The sequence below is a fragment of the Kogia breviceps genome, chromosome 8 (genome assembly GCF_026419965.1).
Source record: "Kogia breviceps isolate mKogBre1 chromosome 8, mKogBre1 haplotype 1, whole genome shotgun sequence".
Taxonomy (NCBI): domain Eukaryota; kingdom Metazoa; phylum Chordata; class Mammalia; order Artiodactyla; family Physeteridae; genus Kogia; species Kogia breviceps.
The window spans coordinates 118,619,813-118,632,799 of record NC_081317.1 but is presented as its reverse complement, the minus strand read 5'-3'; the positions used below and the strand labels follow the sequence as shown (position 1 = coordinate 118,632,799).

Genomic DNA, 12,987 nt, shown 5'->3' with positions numbered 1-12,987 from the left:
AATGGTACATAAATGTTGTAAATACAATGTAAATGCTATGTAAATAGTTGCTGGCACGTGACAAATTCAAATTTTGCCTTTTGAAACTTACCGTAATTTTTTTTCTAATGTTTTCTGTCTGGAGTTGGTGGAATCCACGGATGTGGAACCCATGAATATAGGGGATTGACTGTAATTTACTACATTTAAGCCTGTTATCTGTTTTGAATTACTTTTTCTATGTGGTATGAGGCAAGGGTCCAGTTTCATTCTTCTGTATGTGGATAGCCAATTGCTTAGTACCACTTGTTGAAAACACAGTTTTCCCCCAATTTAATTTTGTTGACTGTTACCTAAAATCAGTTCATCCTAGATGGGTGGGTTTATTTCTGGGATCTGCATTCAGTTCCATTCATCTCTCTATATATCTTTATGCCAGTGTCACCATGTTCTATTTGCTGTTGCTTTATATTAACATTTGATATTGGGAAGTGTGAGCCTCCAACTTTGATTTTCTTTCTAAAATTTGTTTTAGCTCCTTAGGTTCTCTTGAAATTCCATATTCTGTCATATTCTGCTCCCCTTCACATGCGTGTATGCCCATTAGCTTACGCATTTATCTTCTGAAGGCATCCTGATTCCTGTGAGGTTTAGACATTATGAGTAGAAGTTCTATGCATAATAGCATCCTTGTTTTTGTTTGGATACTGTTTTTCAAAGCAGTTATGTGAATACTGGAGGCATGATAGATGGATCTCAAGGTGTGAGACCCGTTTGGCTTGGAAAAGTACTGCCAGACTGTATCTCAGGAGGCGGTCTGTGCGCCCGTCAGTTATGAAGAGTCGCTGATGTTCCCCGCCCTCCAGTGATCGGTATTGTCATGTGGGAGGAGCTTAGCAGTTCTAATGGGGTGTAGAGCTGTCTTGCTGTTTTAATTGGTAATTCTCTAATGGTGTACAGTGTTGATCATGTTTTTGTCCACTTATTGATTATCTGTTTATCTTCTCTGGCCAGGTGTCTGTTCAGATCTTTACGCATTTGTAATGAAAGCGCTTGCTTTATAGTGGTAATAATGTGCGTACAAATTCTTTATCAGATATATGTTTTGCAAATAATTTTTCTCCCAGGTTATTGCTTCTCTTTTGGTTTTCTGAATAAAGTAGTTCACCGAGTAGAAATTTTTAATTTTATAAAGTACGTTATTATTTTTCCTTTTATCTGTGGGCTTTTCCTGTTGTGTGTTAGAAGTCAAAGCTCATGATCTATGTGACCAAACCCATGGCCGTGTAGATTTTCTTCTATATTTTTTTCTGTAATATTTATAGTTTTCTGTTTCAAACTTGTCTGTGGACAATTTTGAGTGACATTTGGTGTAAGTTGTAGAGTTTGTGTCTACATTCATTTCATTGCATATGGTTTCTTTTTGTCCTGTAATTCTTTATTGAGATGTCATGGGATATTTGCCTCCTTCATTTTGAATTTTCAAAATTTAGTGGCTGCAGCAGGATGGCCAGCACAGGACTTGCCTCCACTGAAGTGGAGAGGGTGAGGCCTGCATTTGCTAGGTTGCCAGCAGAAGGCGACAAGCCCGCCCCTCTTACTAGTGCAGCCCCTGCCTGTTCTGTCATCAGACTTGGCTCCCTGCACAGCTGACCGGAGCCTGGTCTCCTCCGGACCCGCCAGGGGTTTGGCTTCAGGACAGTGCGGGCCTGCATCCACATTGAGACGAGCTTGGTCTCCTCAGGCCCAGCTGGGAGGTGCCGCCGTGGGGAGAAGAGGTGAGGAAACATGAGGGAGAAGCTTCATGTGTGTGGCTGACTGCTGGGGGCTGGGGTGGGGCTGGTTAGTCTTCAGAGGACCCAGCGGAGGAAGGGCTTGGCATGGAAAATTGTGGGTTTCAGTGAGTTTTGTGTGTGGTGCAGACGGTGTCCAATGTCCCTATTGGGCTTGTGATGTTCCATTTTCCAGGCAGTTTATTTAGGGGAGTGTCCTTTCCCTGATGTATGTCCTTGGCAGCTTTGGCATCAGTTAACTGGCCACGTGTGTGGGCTTATTTCTGGGCTCTGTTCTGTCCCTCTGGTCCGTCGGCCTCTCTGTGTGCTATTTCTACACTGTTTGCTTAATGTACCTTTGTAATATGGTTTGAAGTCAGGCAATGAGTTTCCTCCAGCTGCTGCTGTCCTTTCTCAGGATCCCGTTGGCTGTTCGGGGTCCTTTGTGGACCACAGAAATGTTAGAATTCTTTGTTCAGTTTCTGTGAACAATGCTGTTGGAATTTTGGTAGGAGTTGCATTGAATGTGTATATTGTTTTGGGTAGAATGGACATTTTAACACTTGCTAATTTTTTCCATCCATGGGCACAGGCTACCTTTCCATTTATTTGTGTCTTCAATTTCTTCATCAATGTCTTCACGTTTTCAGTGTGCAGGGCTTTCATGTCTCGGGCTAAATTCATTCCTAGGTATTTGGTTTTTCTGATGTTATTGTAAATGCGATTGTTTTCTCAATTTCTCTTTCAGATGGTTCCTTATTAGTGTATGGAGACACAAGTGATCTTAGTGTATTGATTTTGTATCCAGCAGCTTTACTGAATTCATTTATTAATTCTAACAGTTTTTTTGTGGTTTGATGTGGAAAACTGGAATTAGAAACCCCACTGTTTTCTACCACAGCAGGTCATGCACAACACCCAGGACATAGTGGCTACTATTATAATTTTCCCACAGTTCCCCTTAAAACGTGTGAAATCGTACAAGGGAGGTTAGCGTCATCACTTTTGATTAGCAGGATCTGGGTAGGGTGGCCTCTATAACAAAGTTTGATGTCTTTTCTACTTTTCTGTCCTGTTATTGACATAGTTGTTTCGAAAAGTGATTTATTTTCCAAAAATTTCAAATGTATAGAAAACTTTAAATAGCAGTACAGAGTACACACATTTGGCACTTCACACAAAATACTCCCGTGTGTTTTACCCTGAACAGCGACACTCTCCCAGGGGACCACCACATAACTCCCTAATGAGGATCATTACAGTTTCCACATGCTAATCCAATCTACAGGCCCACTTCAACTTTCACCATCTGCCCTGACACTATGGAAATGTCTTTTTCCATTCTGATCCAGTTTTCTTTTTCAGGAAGTATTATTGAGATTTTTTCCTCGTATTCGAAACATTGATGGGTTTAAAGTGCACAAGATGAGTTGATGATCTGGGTGGCCTTTCCTGCATGGATTCTTTCACTTAGTATGTTGTCAGTGTTCATCCTCGTTGTAACACGTATCAGCACTTCATTCTTTTCATTGTGATCAAAATATAATACATAGCATAGCCTTTGCCATTTAAATCATTTTAAGTATATAGTTCAGGGGCATTAACTACATTTCCGTTTCTACATTTCTACCTTCCATCTCCAGAACTTTTTCATTTTCCCCAAAGTGAAACTGTATCCATTATACAATAAATCCTCTCAGCTCTTCACAACCACATCCTTTCTGTCTCTGAATTTGACTTCTCTGGATATCTTATGGAAGTGGAATCAGATAATTTGTCCTACTCTGACTTATTTCGCTTAGCATAGTGACTTCAGGGTTCATCCACATTATAGCTTGTATCAGAATTTCCATAGTTTCCAAGGCTGAATAATATTCCTTGTGTTTTATATAACACATTTTATTGATCCATTGATCTGTCAATGGACACTTGGGTTGCTTCCACATTTTGTTATTGTTCATGATGCTGCTATCAATAGGAGTGTACAAATATTTGTTTCAGGCCCTGCTTTCAGATATTTTGAGTAAATATCCTGAAGTGGAATCGATGGATCACATGTCAGCTCTATGCTTAACTCTTTGAGGAGCTGCCATATTGTTTTCCACAGTGGCTGCACCATTTTACTTTGTTTATATGGCAGAATAATATCTTACTTTATGGGTATACCCCATTTTGTTTGTCTACTCACCTGTTGATGGGACATTTCAATTATTTCTACCTTTTGGCTATTGTGAACAGTGCTGCAATGAATATTCATGTACAAGTTTTTGTTTGAACACCTGTTTTCAATTCTTTGGTGTCTCTAGGAATGAAGTTGTTGAACCACATTGTATTATACATTTAATTTTTTGAGGAAATGTCAAAGTATTGTACACATAGGCTGCACCGCTTTATGTTTCCATAAGCCCTGTTTAAAAGCTCCCTTTTCTCTATATTTTTGCCAGTATTTGGTGTTTTTATTGTTTTTTTAAAAAATTATAACCATTCTTGTATGTTTGAAGGGCTATCATATTACGGTATTAATTTGCATTTCCATCCTGACTGCTGATGTTTGACATCTTTTCATGTGCTTGTTGACCGTTTTTTGTTTGTTTGTTTTGAATTTTATTTATTTTTTATTGTTGACCATTTTTTTTGACGTGTTTGGAGAATGGTCTGTGCAAGTCCTTTGTCCATTTTGAAAATTGGGTTCTTCATCTTGTTTGGATAAACTGTAAAATTTCTTATATCTTCTGAGGAACAGACTCTTATCAGATATATAATGTGCAAATATTTTCTTCAATTCTGAGGGCTGTCTTTAACTTTCTAGATAGCATCTTTTAATGTACAAACGTTTTTTAAATATGAGGAAATCCAATTTATTTCTTTTTTCTTTCATTTCTTTTACTTTGGTGTCAAATTTAAGAAACCGTCGCTAAATGCAAGGTTATGAAGATTTATTCCCTAGGTTTATTCAGAATTTATACAGTCATCCCTTGGTATACAATTCACTACGTTTTAGATCTGTGGTCAGAGTTGGTTTAGGGTCACGATTTAGGGTTATGGTCAGGGTTGGAGGGTCAGGGTAGAGGGTCATGGTTAAAGGGTCAGGATCAGGGATTAGAGGTTAGGTGCCAGAGTTAAGGGTCCCGTGTCTCAGATTAGGGTTGTTAGGTTTAGGGTTATAAATTATCGTGTTAGGGTTAGAGTTAGGTTTAAGGATAATGTTCCCTCATCCCCCTTCTCCCTCTCCATCTCTCTGAGGCTTGCAGATGGACAGGATTCTCCCAGGGTCACATGTGATTCAGGGTATTGTGCTGGGCCACTTTTTTTGTCCCGCAGTCCTGGGCTCTGAGAGAAGAATGAAATGTCTGTACTGTCTTAGACTGTTTCAAATCCAACTCAACCTCAGTCAAGGGCATGGAGATGGTCAGAAGTATGAAGGGTTTCTCTCTGCCCTCCTTCCCACCTGGGAAGGATGGTGCTGGCCCACTCTGCCTGGGCAGCCCCAGGTTCCAGCAGAGCCCAGACAGGAGGGCACTCAGAAGACATGTGTGGACTTACACAGGACTGGGTGCAGCAACTGGCCAGCCCTCAGGGGCTACCTTCTTGAGGGCTGGTGGGACCCTCCTGGGACTGGAGGGATCATTTGTCCCATCTGAGTGGGTATCAGTAGACAATCAAGTCTCAGACAGGACAGACCTTGATGACTTTTTTTTAAAAAAAACATCTTTATTGGAGTATAATTGCTTTACAGTGGTGTGTTAGTTTCTGCTGTATAACAAAGTGAATCAGTTATACATATACATATATCCCCATATCCCCCGCCCTCTTGTATCTCCTTCCCTCCCACCCTCCCTATCCCACCCCTCTAGGTGGTCACAGAGCACCGAGCTGATCTCCCTGTGCTATGCAGCTGCTTCCCACTAGCTATCTATTTTATGTTTGATAGTGTATATATGTCCATGCCACTCTCTCACTTCATCCCAGCTTACCCTTCCCCCTCCCCGTGTCCTCAAGTCCATGCTCTAGTAGGTCTGCGTCTTTATTCCCACCTTGCCCCTAGGTTCTTTATGACCATTTTTTTTTTTTTAGATTCCAAATATATGTTAGCATATGGTATTTGTTTTTCTCTTTCTGACTTCACTCTGTATGACAGACTCTAGGTCATCCACCTCAGTACAAATAACTCAATTTCGTTTGTTTTTATGGCTAATATTCCATTGTATACATGTGCCACATCTTTATCCATTCATCTGTTGATGGACACTTAGGTTGCTTCCATCTCCTGGCTATTGTAAATAGAGCTGCAGTGAACATTGTGCAGACCTTGACCTCTGACCATTTGTCGGGCATCTCTGTTCCTCTAGCTCAGGCCAGCCTGGGCCCTGTTAAGCCCCCATGACCAATTACCGAGCTGACTTTGCTGCTGGGCAGTTGAACAGCTACCTGGGCAGCATAGACGGCCCCTTGGGATGTTTCAGTTCTCTACATCCATGGGGTTGAGAAAAGGGCCTCCTGCTCACAGCCTCTTAACCTGCCAAGTGAGGTAATAACCCACCAAACGTTGCATATGGCCCTGACCACAAACCAGACAGCAGATGGTGGCCCTGCAATCCTTTGACCTCACCGTTGTAACCAAAGTTTTGACATTCATCCTCATTAAGAATCAATGATATGGAAGCAACTGGGCCTCCCAATAGGTGGTTTCACACCAAGGCTGCATGGTCTTGGAGAGCCACGTGCATCTGTGGGGCCTTTGGAGAAGGCCTGACAACTATGGATTCCATGGTATGGAATAATCCTTGAGCTTCCTGATAATTAATTGAGCAAGAATTTCCTTACCAACCTAGCATCTGGTTCTGCTCTTCATGAAGCAGAGAGGAGACTGGAAAATGAGCACATTTGTTCATCAAGGATGGGTGTTTCATGTGGCCAGGGGGCACGAGTGACTCCTGGGCTACCACCTCCCAGAGACACAAATGAGGTCTGTGTGTTTTCTGAGGGCACACAGATTGGGTTGACTCTGATATTCTAGGACCCAGTGCCCAAGGCAAGAGCCTGGTGTTTACCACCATCACCACCAATCTTGCTTTTCAACAAGTGGAAGAGTCTCTTGCTGTCCCAGGAGGACAGCAAGAACACTGGATGGGTGGCTGCAGCCGCTGACTCTACGTGAATCCCTTCCTGCCTTGGGCTTCAGATTCTGTGCTGTGCCGTGGGCTCTCAGTGACGTGGAATCTCATGCTTTCACCGAGCCAGCATCTGTCCTCATGTCCAAGTGCAGCACCTCAGCCTCCCTTTGGGAACTACCTCTCACCTGCTTCCAGTCCAAACAGTTTCAGAGGGTTGACCCCACGTTCCACCCCCCTCACAGATGGGTGGATGATCCTCGTCTAGCTAGTCCCATTTTCTGTCCTCAGCTTGCTGTGATGGGTTCAAGGATGGGAATGTGACCCAAGCTAAGCCAAAGGCATCCCAAGCCATGGGTTTTCATGGAGCCATAGGGAGGGAGAAACCCTTTCAGGTATTGATAGAATGGACATTGGGTGGTGTCAGTCTGGAGTTGCTGGAAGCCCTGGGCACAGTGACAGAGACTGCCTGTGAATTGGAGCCATCCCAAGGCACTCAGCAGGACGGAGTGTTGAAGAGACACCAGGTCAGATTGGAAGAGTGTGAGTCCCTGGACCCGTTAGGTCCAAACCCACCCTTAAACTTGCCTCTTGCCAGTATTAATTTATTTCCACCATTTAAAATATTAATTTATTTTACTTGAGTAAGTGTGTCTAGTTCCTTGTAATCAAAAGAGTCCTGACACATCAGGACCAATGATTCCTGAGACTCCCTCTGGTACAGTGTCCTCACTGGGTGGGCGTGTGGGGGAGATGAAGACACCGGGTGGGGTCAGATACAAGGGGAGCTGCCAAATGACTCTGTGCCTGTTCCTTCTATGTCCCAGGAGAGGGAAGCCCCAGAACAACATGAGGACAATTAGCAGGGAGAAAGGGACCCGGGATGTTAATTGGTCTGCTTGTATTTCCCTTATTTTAGAGTTCGTTTTGTTTGTATGTTTTTTACTTGATAAAGTCATACATAACATCTTCCAGAAACTCATGACAACCTATTTACTTAATGGAACCTTACCATAAAATAATTCATGACAGTCTATCTACTTATTGTACCTCTACCCTAAAACAACCTGTGATTCTTTAAGGACACATATTTTATTTTACAGGCTTAGCAATATACATGTCCTTGTCTTAGCATGGGTTAATGGTTTCTTTCTTTCTATTACTAAATTGTATGAGAGGAAAAATAATTTTCCCTCTCTTCTTTGTTCTTGGTTGAGAGTCCCCCCCGTAATAAAAGGCAGATTAACAGGAGAAAAAATCAGAAATTTAATAACTTGTATATCTCTGGTATATACTGTACATACCCAGGAAAACGGAATAACCCCCTGAAGTGGCCCAAGCCATCACCTTAAATGTTATCTTCAGCTAAAAACAAAAGGAAAATGTCAGGGGAGGAAAGTAGTCAGTAATGGGGGTAATCAGGCAAAGCACAGTAAACATGGTTATGGCTGGTATGCTGATTTAGGTCAGGCCTTTTTCACTGACAAGAGTTTCTTGAGATATATTTAGCCTTCAATTACTGGTACAGAGAGGGAGACACCCTCACAAGTGGAGGTTTCCCTAATAAATGTAAAATTCCCTCATAAAAAGGCAACTTTTTTTATACCACTTTGCATTTTATTTTTTATTGACAGAGCTTTTTAAGTCATTTGTGACAGTTTGTAAAATTGTATATCTCTTTGTACATACCTAAAAAATGAAAACAAACAATTTGGTTAAATTTTCTTGAAGCTTCTCCACATTCAGAACCTGACTCCTGTGGATCCTGTTTCGACACAATGAAAAGGCACCTTCTTATGGGGTTTACAGGTATTCTCTGGTGTTTGCAAGTTTTAAAAATTAATTGGCCCCAAATAACCCTTATGTCAAACATATTTTGGGGTCCATATTCTGCTCCCCTGACATGTGGGTGCCTCAATTTGCTTATGCATTCATCTACAGAAGGACATCTTAATATCGTTAAGCTTTTTTAGCCAGTACGAATAGAGCTGATGTACATAATTTTATGCTAGTTTTTGTCTGAGCAGTTTTTCAAAGCAGTTGGCTAAATACTGAGGTCTGATTGTTGGATCCTATGGGGAGACGTGTTTAGTTTTTGAAAAAAAGCCTGCCACTGTCTTCTAAAGTGATTGTACCTGTACTCTACCAGCCAAGACCTTCCTGTTCTTCCCCCTCCAACAATTGATATTGTCATTTTTTGCAGTTTAGCAGTTCAAATAGGTGTTCAGGGCTATCCCATTGTTTTAATTTGTGTTTCCCTAATGGTGTATGATGTTGAGTATTTTTTTGTATGCATATTTACACTGTATGTCTTCTTTGGCCAGGATTCTGTTCCGATCTTTACCCATTTTTAATGGTGTTTTTTGTTGTAGAGTTTTTGGTACAATTTGAGTATAGATCCTTTATTACATATGTGTTTTGCAAATATTTTTCTCCCAATTTGTGGTTTGTCTTTTGGTTTTCTGAATAAGGTCTTTCACAGAGTAGAAATTTTTAATTTTATGAAGTCCACATTACTATTTATTTTTTCTTTCATAGATTGGCTTTTGGTGTTGTGTGTTAAAATTCATCACCAGACCCAAGGTCATGTGTTGAGAGATTTTGTTTTGTTTTGTTTTCTTCTAGAATTTTTATAGTTTGAAATTTAAGTTTGTCTATGGACAAGTTTGAGTGAGTGAGTTTTTGTGTAAGTTGTCAAGTTTGTGTCTATACTCATTTCATTCCATATGGTTTCTAATTAATTATTTGGAGGGTGGTGTCTAATTTTCTCAGCACCTTTAACTGATGGGACTGTCCTTTCTCTGTTCTCTGTTCCTGGCCCCATAGTCAGGGAATTATTGGCCGACACTGCCCACCTTGGCCACACCCCATGATAACCACTTGCATGAGTTGTCTCACGACAGAAGGTCCTTCCTGCTAAGGAACGTGATGCTGCCGTTGAAAACTAACTGGGAGAATTCGGGAGGGCCGAAAGGAGGGAGGAGACACCAGCCCATAATATATCCTGCCAACCTCCCAGAATCCTCCTTGCTGGAATCCATCTTGGCTGAAATGTGTGTGCCACCAGGAAGGACCCTGAGTTGGACCAAATATGAGCCAAGCAAGCTGACTGGCCAGAGACAACCTGGAAACTAACCCCATCACCATAAAACTCGAGACTGTGAGCCACGTGGAGAGCAGTCCTCCTGGGTTCCCTTACCCCGCTGCTCTCTGCCCGGGCGCCCTTTCCCAATAACATCTCTTGCTTTGTCAGCACGTGTGTCTCCTCGGACAGTTCATTTCTGAGTGTTAGACAAGAGCCCACTCTTGGGCTCTGATAGGGGTCCCCCTTCCTGCAACACCACTGTCATGAATTAACTAAGCATACACACATGGGTTATTTGTGGGCTCTGTTCTGTTGCTGTGGTCTGTGTGTCTGTGTTTGTGCCAGTTTCCACACTGCTGTGGTTACTACAGCTCTGTGATACAGTCTGGAGTCAGGGAGGAGATGCCTCCAGCTGTGTTCTTCTTTCTCAGGATGGCTTTCGCTGTTCAGGGTCCTTTGTGGTTCCATACAAATGTTAGGAATGTTATTTCTGTTTATGAAAAATGCCATTGGAAATTTGATTGGGATTGCATTGAATCTGTAAACGGCTTTGGGTAGAATGGGCATTTTAATAATAGTACTTCTTCCAATCTGTGAGCATGGAATAGTTTTCCATTTATTTGTGTCTTCAGATTTTCTATCAGTGCATTATAGTTTTCCCAGTACAAGTCTTTCATGTCCTTGGTTAAATTTGTTCCTTGGTATTTTGTTCTTTTTGATGCAATTATAAATGGGATTGTTTTATTTCCCCTTTTGGCGGTTTGATATTGGTGTATAGAAACTCAGCTGATTTTTGTATATTGATATTTTATTCTGCAACTTTACTGAATTTTACTGACAAATTTTTGTGTGTGTGATGTGAAAAAATTGTGATTCTAAGATCCCTCTGTTTCTGCTGTATCCCAGGTAATACACAGTACCCAAGACATGGTGGCTCCTAATGTAATCTTCTCCCTGTGTCTCTTAATACCATGTGGACTCCTGAGAGGCCAGTTAGCATCACAGCTTTGGTTGAACTGGATCTGCATAAGTCTTGGCATTTATAACAAAGTTTGATGTCTTTTCTGTTTTTTTGGCATGGTATTGACATAGTTACAGAAGACATTCCATAACAGTAAAAAGTATTCACATTTGCCACTTCCCACAAAATACTTCAGTGTATTTTACCCCAAACAGGGATACTCTCCCTGAGAACCATCACATAACCCCCAACATGAAGAAATTATATGGTTCCCACGTTACAATTTACTCCACAAGCGCACTTCAGCTTTCACTAGCTGTCCCAGCTGTTTGAAATGGACTTTTTCCATTGTGATCCAGCTTTCTTTTTCTGAAACTATTACTGAGATTTTCCCTTATTTTGACAGTCTTAATGGATTTAAGGTGCACAAGATGAGTATGTGATCTGGGTGGTGTTTTCTGTATGGCTTTTTTCACTAAGGATGTTGTCAATATTCATCCATGTTGTAACATACATCAGTACTTCATTCATTTCTCTTCATTGTGATTAAAAATATGTAACATGACATTTACCATTTAAACATTTTTTTTTTTTTTTTTTGCGGTATGCGGGCCTCTCACTGAAAAATATGGAACGCTTCACGAATTTGCGTGTCATCCTTGCGCAGGGGCCATGCTAATCTTCTCTGTATCGTTCCAATTTTAGCATATGTGCTGCCGAAGCGGGCACTTAAACATTTTAAGTGTAAAATTCTGTGGCATTAACTACCTCACATTCTTGTACAAATATCCTCACAGTCCATCTCCAGAACTTGTCATTTTTCTCAAGGGAAACTGTATGCATTAACTAACTGCCCTCAGCTCCTGGCGATGACATTCTTTTTGTCTCTGAATTTGACTTCTCTGGATACCTTATATAAATGGAATCGTACAATATTTGTCCTTCTTGTGATTGACTTATTTCATTTAGCATGGTGATGTCAAGGTTCATCCACATTGTAGCATGTGTGAGAATTATTTTAGCTTTAAAGGCTGAATCATATCCATTGTATTTATTCATTCATCTGTTGAATGTACACCTGGGTTGCTTCCACCTTTTGGCAGCATTGTGAATAATGTTGCTATGAATATGTTTGTACAAATATCTGTACATACACTGAAGTGGAACTGAAAGGTCATACATTAACTCTGTTTAAGCTTTTGAGGAATTACCATTATGCTTTTCTGTGGTAGCACCTACATATTACTTTTTTTTTTAACATCTTTATTGGAGTATAATTGTTTTACAATAGTGTTACATATTACTTTATTCCTGTATATGGCAGGATAACAGGACAGTTTATGGATCTACCCATTTTGTTTATCCATTCACCCTTTGATGGCCGTTTCAATTGTTTCTACCTTTTGGCCAATGTGAATAGTGTTGCTGTGAGTATTCATGTACAAGTTTCTGTTTGAACACCTGTTCAAACAGGAGTGGAGTTGTTAAATCGTATAATTGTATTCTTTATCTTTTTGAGGAAATGCCAAAATATTGTAAACATAGGCTGCACCATTTTCCATTTCCCTAAGCAAAGTTTGAGGGTTCTAGTTTCTCTACATCATTGCCACCATTTGATATTTTCTGTTTTTTGATTATAACCATTCCATTGTGTGTGAGGAGTACTGGTTTATGGTATTAATTTGCATTTCCATCACGACCACTGATGTTTGCCAGATTTTCATGTGTTTGTTGACTATTTGTATTTGTTGTCTGGAGAAGGGTCTATTCAAGTCCTTTTCCTTTTTAAAATTTGGGTTATCTTTTTGTTGAATTGTAAACATTCTTGATGTATTCTGAAGAACAGGATTTTGTCAGATATGTTATGTGCAAATATTTTCTTCCATCCTGTGGGTTGTGTTCTCTCTCTGGATATCACCTTTTGATGCACAAAAGTTTTTCAAATTGAGGAAGTCTACTCTATCCATTGATACATGCAAATTGTAACCTTCTGCCTTTGTTTATATGTACCTTCTGACCCCAAATGTAAGATACCTGGCTTCCACTTCTGTCATATACTGAATTCATTGCTTGCTCCAT

At 40.7% G+C, this 12,987-nt stretch overlaps 1 non-coding gene across 1 annotated transcript; it reads right to left on the bottom strand.

Moving 5' to 3' along the window:
* Window positions 1–11,530: 11,530 nt before the first annotated feature.
* LOC131762077 (U6 spliceosomal RNA) lies at window positions 11,531–11,637 on the bottom strand. The gene has a single exon (XR_009337155.1). It is a non-coding gene; the product is annotated as a U6 spliceosomal RNA (small nuclear RNA).
* Window positions 11,638–12,987: the final 1,350 nt, after the last annotated feature.